The 11,987-nt window shown below is 48.5% G+C and overlaps 1 pseudogene; it reads right to left on the bottom strand.

Annotated features, from left to right (window-relative positions):
• Window positions 1-10,383: 10,383 nt before the first annotated feature.
• Window positions 10,384-11,421, bottom strand: LOC120400459 (annotated as a pseudogene).
• Between the last annotated feature and the right edge of the window lie 566 nt (window positions 11,422-11,987).

Here is an 11,987-nt window from a genome sequence, read left to right as displayed (position 1 = left end):
TTTTGGTTTAAATTTATTTTTATTTAAAAAAAAAGTGCTAAGCAGATGCTACACTGTAAGAAGAGGAAAGAGAATCAAAAACTGAAAGATTGTTACTAAAACCAATGAACAACTGCAGAGAGTGGAGACCCGGCAAAGCAAACAAATGAATACTGTGAGTAAATAACCTGAAAGCAAATGGGGAAGAAAACCTCATCTGGGTAATTGTGGCTCTTGGGACAAAAAATGGGTTCCTGGTACGTAGCCTGGCTGAGATCATCCCTTTTCCCTGGGATTCAAATGTCATTCTCGGTGTGGTGTCCTTATTTTATTCCTATGAAAAAGATCCCCAAAGGAGATGTAAGGATTCGGAACTCTAATGTCTGCCAGAAGCTTCAGCCACCTTCACAGGTAGAAGTCACTGGCTTTCCTACAATGCCACTAGTGCTCTTCCTGCTCTCCAGGTCTGCTCCCTTCAGCAGGACAGAGACACCCCTTAACTCCCCGAGTCCCGATTTCCTGCCATTCAAGGGGCTGAGGGTTTGCATTGCCCCCACCCCCACCATCAGAGACTTTTCCTATGGGAATCTCCCCAGAGCAGGGGAGAAATCTGTTCTTCCATTAGAACCAGTCTGCTCAGTAAATCCACCCACACTGACCTCATCTCAGATGCTTTGTTTATCTGAGATTAGTGGTATCTTTGGAAAACCCTTAGCGTGTCGAGGTGTGATGTGGAGCAGGGAATACAGGAGCACCAGCAGATTCCCCTGAAGGACACCACCCTGTCTTTCTCTGATCAGGCTAGGGCTCACCGTCCATTGAGGAGGTGAAGACCAGATGAGAGCTGCTGGATTGACCTTGATGTGCCATGTCCTTGTGTGGATGAAGGACCTACATCTCAGGGATGGCCAGCAGCAGATGTAACACATGTGTCCAGGAATGGGCTAAATAACCTACATTGAGAGGTAAGTAAAATCGTGGCCACATGTAGACATCACATTAATTGGTGGGGATTGACCCAGGGTCCTTCAGCACAAGCCCCTCTCACTCACTGTCAACAAATCCAGCTCCACTCACTAGACCACACCCCATTCCAGAGCCCCAGATCCCAGGAGCCCTGATTCTCAGACCCAGGCCTCACATCACAAGGCCAAACCTCCTCCCATTCTGTGCCCTGTAGAAGGGACCATTGGCAAAAACCTCCTCTACATTCCCCCTGTCAGAGACTGCGGCCACGGGTGACAAGTGAATGAGCTGAGATCTCCCCTGTGGGAATCCGAGGGGCTGCACATTTGGGGTTTCACAGGGATTGCCTCTGGCAGCCATTGACAAAGTGTTCCTGGGAGGAGATTTTCCATCTCTAACAAAGGGTTTCTGTTCCCCCAGATCTCAGCCGCTCAGCAGAATGCGGGAGAGCCGAGTTCTGATGGGCTAGAGGGTCCCAGGAGTGGTTGTGCAGCAGGGGCAGTGTCTGCAGTCACCATGGGCCACACCCTGCGCTCCAGACAACCCAGGCTGGTTCCCTGGATTGCAAAAGGGACTTTAGCTTGTGGAATTGGTGCTGGTGCCTGTGTCAACAACTGGGATGTTTTCATGAGGCTACTCCATGGTCCATGAAGCGCCATGCAAACAAGGGGAGAATGGACATTAGAGGGCGAGGCCGGGGCCTTTGCAGGGCTGCTGCAGTCGAACATCCACAGCCAGAAGAGAGACGATGGGAAACTCGCTTCAATGGCTGGCCACAGCCACAGCAGCTGTCTCATAAAGCTCTGCTCATGCTCCAGCCAACAGAGGCAGGAAGAAGAGCCACACTGGGAGAGCCTGATTTGCAATTAGCAAGACGTGGTTTTTTCAGTGGATTATGCTGCCCTGACCGTCTATTTCCTGCAATGTGCACATCCAGCCTCCCTGGCTGACCTCAGTGGGAGCTAGGTTCTCCGTGCCCATAGGACAGGGCTGGCCTTACCATGAGGCGAACTGAGGCGGCAGCCACAGGTGCCAGACTGTGGGCGGGCGCCACTAGGACCCAGAGTGTAGAAAAATTGTGTCTGGTGCTGGTGCATATGTTTTCTCGCTGCTCGAGATGCACAGAGATGGTGGAGTGCTGTGCTGGAGAAAGGGGGCCCAAGAGACATAACAGGCAGGCAGGAGAAAAGGTGAGAGGGAATAACAGAAAGCAACAGGAGCTTCAGGGAGAGAGAGGAGGAGGAGCCTCTTATGTACCTCTTGAGCACCCCCAGGAGCCTGGACAGATTAACACCAGCTTCTCAGGGAGCTTCCTATTTCCTGAAGTAGTAGGAGCCGGTTAGGCCCTTAAGAGGCTGATATCTTCCCTCACTCAGGCCCTGCTACCAGCCTGCTTCTTTGTCCCCTTCAACTGAGTGTTGAGAGCCACTCTAACTGGCACAGAACAGCCGTCATGAGTGAAAGAAGGAAACGCCCCTCTGGGGCAGCATTCAGAAAAAGAAAGCAATCAAAAGAAGCTTTTCTGTCTAAGCAGGAAGGAGCTCTCCCGAGATACAGAGACACAAATGTTTACGGTGAGCCTTCCATCCCCAATGAGGATGTGAGTGGTGAGGAGATGCCTGATCTTCCAGTTAGTCAGAGTGCAGGCGACCTGGCAGCTACTGCAGCATCCATATCTCCATCCCAAATGGATGTAACCATGCACATGCCTGAAGAAAAGTGTAGATCAGAGAAGAGTGTGGTGGAGGCACAAGAAACAGCTGCTGATGAGTTTAGTTCCTTAAGTCTAGATGATCCAGGACTGTGGACCCACCTGAGCAGTAGCCTGTGGGACTTCCTTGTACTGCATGGGCCACAGCAAGTGAAAAACTTCATGTTCCCCAAAGACAATGAAAATAGAAGCTTCCATCCAACACATTCCTGGTGTGAAATCCCCAATGGTGACAAAGTGGAGAGGTCATGGCTTAGGTACTCAAAAACCCAGAATACTGCATACTGTTTTTGTTGCAAACTCCTCCAGTCTAACGTTCCAGCCACATTGCGTTCTACAGGAACAAAGGACTGGAAAAATCTGGCTAGAAATGTGGCATGCCATGAGAAGGCAGCAAATCACCAGAGAGCATCTCATAGGCGGAAAGAGCTTGAGATGAGCCTAAGGGTAAAGTCCACCATAGATGATCAGCATCAAGAGAAGATTGCATCAGAGTCTCTTTACTGGCAAAATGTTCTGAAAAGGCTCATTGCCATTGTGAGAATGCTGCTACCCAAAACCCAGCACTGTGTGGCACTTCAGATCAGCTACATATGCCAAACAATGGAAACTTCCTTAAAATTGTGGGGCTGATGGCTGAGTTTGATGCCATAGTTGTCATTATGGAGGATAATGCTATGACAGGAACTGTTCTTGGGAGAACAGTAGCAGAGGGAAATGGAATCACCAGAAACATACATAACTTCAAATTTCTGTGTGGCTTAGTGTTGTGGCATGACATACTGTTTGAAATAAATGTTGTAAGCAAGAGACTCCAAGGTGTTGACCTTGATATATCTGGCGCAATGGAACAACTGGACAAAGCAAAGTCAGACCTACAGTCTGACCGGTCAGATGAGGGATTTCAAACCGTTCTGAAGAGTGCACAGAAGTTGGCAGAGGAACTTCACACTGAAGCTATTTTCCCACCCATTCAAGAATACAAGAGTCACCGAAGAAGAAGACATTTTGATTATGAGGCAGGGATAATCCCATAAGAGACCCCAAACTGAAAGCCCTTTCAAGTTACATTTCAGCGGGATCTACTCCAAAGGCTGTTCTGGAATATATGTGCACAAATAAGATGACCAGCCTCTTTCCAAATGCTTTTGTTGCTCTGCACATACTTCTATCACTTCCTGTAACAGTTGCCACTGGAGAACGCAGCTTCTCCAAGCTGAAGTTAATAAAAACACGTCTACACTCCACAATGACACAGGTCAGCCTTGCATCCATCTCAATAGAGCGTGAGCTGGCCCAGACGGTGGACATGCAGGAAGCAGAAGCAGTTCAAATCTTTGCAACCAAGAAGGCACGGAAAACACCGCTTTGATTATTCAAACAGATAAAAATGCCAGTGTTTACCATGCAGACAAGAAAAGTTACGTTTGCTGTTCAGGCATTTGAAAGTTGTGTTACTTAAAATTTTGGAACAAGGCATTTTAAGGCCTGGTCTACACTAGGACTTTAATTCGAATTTAGCAGCGTTAATTCGAACTAACTGCTCAACCGTCCACACCAGGAAGCCATTTAATTCGAACTAGAGGGCTCTTTAGTTCGAATTTGGTACTCCACCCCGGCAGGTGGAGTAACACTAAATTCGACATGGCTAGCTCGAATTAGGCTAGGTGTGGATGCTAATCGAACTTAGTAGCTCCGGGAGCTATCCCACAGTGCACCACTCTGTTGACGCTCTGGACAGCAGTCCGAGCTTGGATTCTCTGACCAGCCACACAGGAAATGACCCGGGAAAATTTGAATTCATTTTCCTGTCTGGGCACTTTGAATCTGACGTCCTGGCTGGACATCGGGGCGAGCTCCGCAGCACCTGCAACGATGTAGAGCTCTCCAGCAGAGGAGTTCATGTAATCTCTGAATAGAAAGAGGGACCCAGCATGGACTGACTGGGAACTCTTGGATCTGATCTGTGTGTGGGGCGAGGAGTCTGTGCTTTCGGAGCTGCGCTCCAAAACAGGGAATGCGAAGACCTACGAGAAGGTCTCCAAAGCCATGAGAGACAGAGGATACAGCCGGGATGCAACGCAGCGCCGCGTGAAAATCAAGGACCCCAGACAAGGCTACCAAAAAATCAAAGCGGCAAACGGACGCTACGGAGCCTGCCACCACTGCCCCACCAGTGACCGTGGACTCTGACGATGGGACAGTGTCGACGGCCAGTTCCTCGGTGATGTTCACGGACGGGGAAGATGAGGAAGGGTTTGTGGAGGACGAGGCAGGCGACAGCGCTTACAACGCTGGTTTCCCCGACAGCCAGGATCTCTTCATCACCGTCACGGAGATCCCCTACCAACCCTCCCCGGCCGTTAACCCGGACCCTGAATCAGGGGAAGGAGCAGTTGGTAAGTGCTTTAAACATGTAAACTTTTATTCTTAATATAACAGGAATCTGAAGTATGTGAAAAGGAGGTCTCTCTATATATGGGGATAGAACAGAAATCCTCCTGGGAGATCTCCACGAAGCTCTCCTGGAGGTAATCGAAAAGCCTCCGCAGGAGGTTCCTGGGGAGAGCTGCCTTATTGGGTGCTCCGTGGTAGCACAGTTTTCCACGCCAGGCTTTCATGAGGTACTCAGGGAGCACTGCCTCCCCGAGCACGGCTGCATCGGGCCCTGGTTCGTGCAAGCTTTCACGCAGCATGCGCTCTCTAACTCCTTCAGTGACCCTCCTCAGGGTGATCTCGCTCGGAGACTCCTGCATCTAATTAGGGTAATTACTGTAATGTTACGCCTGGTCCAAAGTATTTTTAAAAAATCTACGGACACACGGCATAGCACAGACTCAGCACGCAGCTGCGTGACGAGCGTAACGGAAAGCCAAAGAATATAATGGACGCTCATGGAGGGAGGGGGGAATGAGGACGCAAGGTATCCCACAGTTCCTGCTGTCTCCGAAAAGTATTTGCATTCTTGGATGAGCTCCAAATGCTTCTAGGGTCAAACTCAGTGTCTGCGGTGGGTCAGGGCATAGTTCGGCAATTTGCGCACACACCCCACCCACCACCAGAAGTGAAAACAATCCTCTGTTGACTCTTTTACATGTCACCCTATCTTTACTGAATGCTGCAGATAGACGCGATGGTGCAGCACTCAACACCAACATCCTTGCTCCCCCCACGCTATGGATGGCTGATGGTACAAAAAGATGGAAATCCGTCCTCATCATCAGCCTCTTGGCACATGGGGCAGTGCAAAGGGCTGGTAACCATGCCGACTAGTATCAGTAAGGTCGATCAAGGGCGCCTGTCCCTAATTTTTGATGGCTGATGGTACAATATGGCTGGTAACCGTCCTCATCATTGCAACAGGGGGCTGAGCTCCATCAGCCCCTACCCTTCATTGTAAATAAAAGATTCAATTGCCCCTGGACTAGCAGAGGGATGATGGGCTCCTTCATCCACACTCCTTAATGTCCTGCCTGGACTATCATTGCAGCTGGAGGCTTCCTTCCAGTCATTTCTCACAAACAAGTCACTGTGTCTTATTCCTGCATTCTTTATTACTTCATCACACAAGTGGTGGGACAATGGTATGGTAGCCCAGGAAGGCTGGGGTAAGAACGGAATGAACAGGTGGTGTTGTTGCAGGAGCACCCCCTGTGAATAGCATACAGCTCATAATTTATGCAGGATCGGACACAGAGCAGCTGTGCTCTCTGGTTCTATGATACAGTGGTTCTCTAGTACACTTGCCCATAATCTAGGCAGGACTGATTCTATTTTTAGATACCAAAAAGGAGGGATTGACTCAGGGAGTCATTCCCAGTTTTGCTTTGCGCCCCTGGCTGCTCGGCCAGGGCACTTATGACAGCAGCAAATGTTGCAGTGCAAAAGGACAGGTAACCATGCCCATCTTATTACCATCTTATTACCAATTTATGGTATGGTTGATGGTACAATATGGCTGGTAACCATCTCTGCTGTCATGCAAAAGCAAAAGCATGCTACTGTGTAGCGCTGCTGGCCCGCCTCTGTCAGCGGAATCTAGTACACATACGGTGACAAACACAAAAGGCAAAACAGTGTCCATGGTTGCCACGCTCTGGCGTATGCCAGGGCAATTCTGGGAAAACGGGCTTGAAATGATTGTCTGCCGTTGCTTTCCCGGAGGAAGGAATGACTGGTGACATTTACCCAGAATCCACCGCGAAAATGATTTGTGCCCCAGCAGGCACAGGGGTCTCAACCCAGAATTCACAGAGACAGCCTAGACTCAGTTAATTGTTCGCCAAAATGTTTCTTTGCAAGGAATTCACTCCCTGTTTCCCATCTCACAGCTTCCACTGTCTCCAGACCTGCCACAGCATCCCCCTCGCAGAGGCTGGCAAAGATTAGGCGGCGACAGAAAAAGACAAGGGACAAGATGTTCGAGGAACGTATGGGCTGCTACCTAGCAGAGGCGGACCAGCAAAGCCAGTGGAGGGAGACCGTCTCTCTGTGCCAGCGCTCACACAGCGAACGGGAGGAGAGGTGGCATGAGGAAGACAAGCAGGCGACTGAAACGCTGCTTGGACTAGTGAGGGAGCAAACGGACACGCTCAGGCGCCTTGTGGATGTTCTGCAGGACCGCAGGAGGACAGAGACACCCTGCATTGTATCTGCAACCGCACTCCCCTGCCACAAAGTCCCATACCCCCCTCAACAAAAGTAATCAGGAGGAGGGGCGGCCGGGGACGTGAATACTGTCACTGCACCACAGCACAGTGCTCAAGTACCCAAAAGCTCTCATACCCTACCTTTGCCGAAGTCCTTCACTTCCACACTCACAGTAGTCCCAATCCCAGTCCCATCCCCTAACTGTGTACTTAATTAATAAAAATGCTTTGCTGTTAATTACTGTTTCCGTAATGTTTTTTCAAAGAAGACTGTGTTTGAATGGGGGGCGTGGGGAAGGGGGTGGTTAATTGCATAGGACAGTCACCTTTCCCAGGGTACAGACACGGGGGCAGGATCAGCAGCGGGTCACACACACGGTGCAGTCAGTAGGCACCCTGGTCGGTTTTTGGAGGTGGTTTCCAGGATCTGTGTGGGCGGGGGAGATGTGACTTTGCAGCGGGGGAGGGCGGTTATAGATCTTATACAGCGGTCCTTGTCCTGGACCGCTGAGTCACGCAGCTGAGGAATCTGTATCCGTCCTCCTCCACCACAAGGTCACATATCCGCCCGCACACAGAATTCCATAAAGAGGAATGGCAGGCTCCGTTGAAAGAAGCATTCCGGCACTGCGGACCGCTCTAGGAGCAGGAGCCTGTCATTCCTTGAGTTTAGAGGCGGTCTTTACATCACCGCACACCCTACCCAGCACAGCCTGCGTCCCAGTTTCAACCCTTTCACGAAAAGTCATGAATAAAGAAACCTTTGTTAAGTAATAATGGGACATGTATTTTATTTTTACACGTGTGCTGGAAGTGGGGTAACGGGTGAACGGGTATGTAACCGAAGAGGAGAGTCAACAGTAACTGGGTAAAGAAACAGGGGCAGGTTCAGCTTCTCTGTAAAGAAACTGAACAGTCACAGGTCACGCTGCTCGCTGCTCGCTGGTATTTGAAGAGTTCCTTGTCGCTGTCCCAGGCGCCTGTATAGGGCTTCATGAGCAAGTGCATTAGCGGGCAGGCTGGGTCCCCGAGGATGACTATAGGCATCTGCACATCCACAAAAGTTATTTCGTGGTCCAGAAGAAGGAAGCAAATGGAGACAGCCTCACTTTTGAGGTGTTCCATAATTTTGCCTTCTTACGATACCAAATTCTGAACTATAAAAATCGTGCACAAAACAGAATTACACTTCCCTGCCCCCTCTTTAAACGCTGGGTGTGTTATTTTTTAAACGATCTCAATATTTTAAGCCAATTGCATGATTTTTGGAAGCCTGATTCATGGGATGTGTTATGAAGCAGCAGTAACCAAGTGACTGGGACATAACAGACATTGTGGTCATCTAAAAGGATTATTTGGAATAGGGTGACCAGATGTCCCGATTTTATAGGGACAGTCCCGATTTCTGGGTCTTTTTCTTATATAGGCTCCTATTACCCCCCACCCCCATCCTGATTTTTCCCATTTACTGTCTGGTCACCCTAATCTGGAACGATCTAAAAAGTATGAATGCTTTCTAACTTACCCTCAGCGAGCAGACACTATAAAGTACCAGCTCAAACCCAAACACATACCAGGTATATTTCATTGGAGAAACTTTGTGATAATGTACCTGAAACTGGAAACTCCCTATGGGGAACTGGATGCCTAATTCCAGTCAATTTTATGGAGACTTGGATGTCTAAATCTCCTAGACAGCCTTGAAAATCTCAGCCCTGTTAAAAAGTGAGTGTAAATCTAAAGCTCCATCCCAACTCTTCCCAGACATCACAGCGGCTGGTTTCCTGTAAGATATTCACTACCTACATTCAAGACCAATGGTGTCATTCAGATTTAATTCATGCCATGAAATTTCCTTCTTCCATGCTGCTCACTCTTATTATCCCGGCAGATATGGTTTCATGCACCCCTGTATAAATGGCTAAGCCTTAACTTGAGCATGAGTTCGAACCCTGGGCTTACATTGCATGATAGATGTACTGTGAGGTGACTGGTGCTTCGAAAATTCACTCTTGTAATTTGCCATACCCAAAAGATTCAGCAATGGCCAGTGATTTTGGTAGCCTCTGTTTATGCGTGCCCAACTTCAGTCCCCTCGGTCCTGATTTCCAGAAACTCCATCACTCCAGCTGAAGTCAATGGGAGCTGTAAGTACTCAGCACTTAAGAAAATAAGGTCCAAGGTCTTTTACATTGAGATCCCAATAACAGTGGCATTCACAACCAACGACTATCTTTGAAAACGTGTCTGTATATGTTTGGTCACCTAAACTACCTGCTCTTTAATTGTGTGACTCCTAAACTCATAAAGAGTTGGGTGGGGGACTTTTGGTGTGAGTACTGAAGAAATATTACATCTGACTGAGCATTCATGACATTCTTCCTTTCAACAAACACAGCTTTGAATATAGTATCACACACACAAATGTCTCTCAAAAAACAGATGAGTTGGGCTGTGGATCTGATTGAAGCAAAATCACAAAAGTTTTTGGTCATTAAAACCAGACCTGGTTATTGCTCATAAATCCATTGTTGCAGTGTGAACTTTTCCCTTTTATTCAGTAATTCTAAACAATATTTAAATCAACCTCTTATATCTTACACTGAAAAACCAATTTTAAAGGATTTTATTATAGGCACAGGGGAGCAAGCCATCATTTAATAACTGACATAGCCTTTTTATGCACATAAGGCCTCTATTCAGGAACACAGCTCTCTTCAAAGCAGCACTTAAATACATGTTTAACTTTAAACATGTGCTTAAGCCCCACTGAAGTCAAAGGGAGAGATACTTAAATATGTGCTTAAGGACTTTCTGAATCAGAGCCAATGGGCAGGTCTACGCTATGGGGACAGGGCGATCTAAGCTACACAATTTGAGTTACGTTAGTTGCATAACTCAAGTTGATATAGCTTTGATATACTTACCACGGGGTTCACATTGCACTGGGTCAACAGAAGAAACTCTCCCGTAGACTCCCCTTACTTATCTCGTTCTGGTGGAGTCAATGCCAGAGTGATAGTCTGTTGATCCAGTGGGTCTTCACTAGACCTGCTAAATTGTCCCCCGGTGGATTTATCACTGCAGCATTGATCCACCCCATAGTGGAGACAAATCCCATGTGTGCAGAGAAGCCACTGAAGGATTTGGTTGTCCTATTCTGACACCCTTTGGGGAAAAATGGGCCCTCAATTTTGTCTCTATTGCTCTCCTCAGGGCATCCTTCACATCCTTGTTCCTCAAGCTGTAGATGAGGGGGTTCAGCATGGGGATCACCACAGTGTAGAACACGGAGGCCATTTTGTCTGTGTCCAACGAGTAGCTGGCACTGGGTCGGAAATACAGGAAGAGAATTGTCCCGTGGAACATGGAGATGGCTGTCAGGTGGGAGGTGCAGGTGTAGAAGGCTTTGCGCCTGCCCTCGGTGGAGCGGATCCGCAGCACAGTCACAATAATTTAGATGTATGAGATGAGGATGGTCACAATGCTGATCACCTCAATCAGACTGCCAAAGAGGAAAACAAGCAGCTGATTGATAGAGGTGCCAGAAGAGGAGAGCTTTAGAAGTGGGTTGATATCACAGAAAAAATGATTCAGGATATTGGAGTCGCAATAGGATAATCTTAACAAACCACTCGTGTGTATCACGGAGTTCAGGAAGGCCCATAGATATGAACCAGCCACCAGCTGCAGGCAGTGCTTTGGCGACATGATGACCATATACAGCAGTGGGTTACAGATGGCTACATAACGGTCATATGCCATTACTGCCAGCAGAAGGCATTCAGAGATGACAAACAATATGAAGCTAAAATATTGGATGATGCACGTTGTATAGGAAATAGCTTTCTTCTCTGCTAAGAAGCTCATCAGCATCTTGGGAGTGATGACTGTGGAGTAACAGGCATCCACGAGAGACAAATTCTTGAGAAAGAAGTACATGGGGGTGTGAAGACGGGGGTCGATCCTGATTAAAACCATCATCCCCAGATTCCACACCAGGGTGATAACATAGATCACTAGAAACACCACAAAGAGGGGGACCTGCAGCTCTGGACGATCTGTCACACCTGTGAGAATGAACTCGGTCACTGCCGTACAATTTCCTCCAGCCATTCATTCAGCCTGGAGCGCTAGCTGCGGGAACAACCATAAAGGAAGGCCTTAGTTCTTATGCAAACGGTGTATGCTAATATAAAGAACTGTGGTCATATGCGTAAAGACCCTTTGAGTTGTGGAATGGAACCAGGGGTGGCTCCAGGCCCCAACACGCCAAGCATGTGCTTGGGGCGGCAAGCCACAGTGGGCGCTCTGCCGTCCGCGCAGAGGGTCCGCTGGTCCCCCGGCTTCGGTGGACATCCCGCAGGCGTGCCTGCGGAGGGTCCGCTGCCTGCGGGAGGTCCGCTGAAGCCACGGGACCAGCGGACCCTCCGCAGGCAAGCCGCCGAAGGTAGCCTGCCTGGCGTGCTTGGGGCGGCAAAATGCCTAGAGCCGCTCCTGAATGGAACCTGGAACAACTGATGGGAAAACCCAGAACTCTTTCACTTCTTCTAAGGGAGAAAAAAATCCTTTATCTCTAGGAAAGTGCATTACCCTGCCAGTTAGTCTGATTTACACATTTTGACCCTGATTCTGCTGATATTTTAATTTCATTTATTAGTGTAGCCCCACAGACTCAGTGG

The sequence above is a fragment of the Mauremys reevesii genome, linkage group 3 (genome assembly GCF_016161935.1).
Source record: "Mauremys reevesii isolate NIE-2019 linkage group 3, ASM1616193v1, whole genome shotgun sequence".
NCBI lineage: Eukaryota > Metazoa > Chordata > Testudines > Geoemydidae > Mauremys > Mauremys reevesii.
Note: the sequence above shows the minus strand (reverse complement) of the source record. Positions and strands in the feature narration are given on the sequence as shown.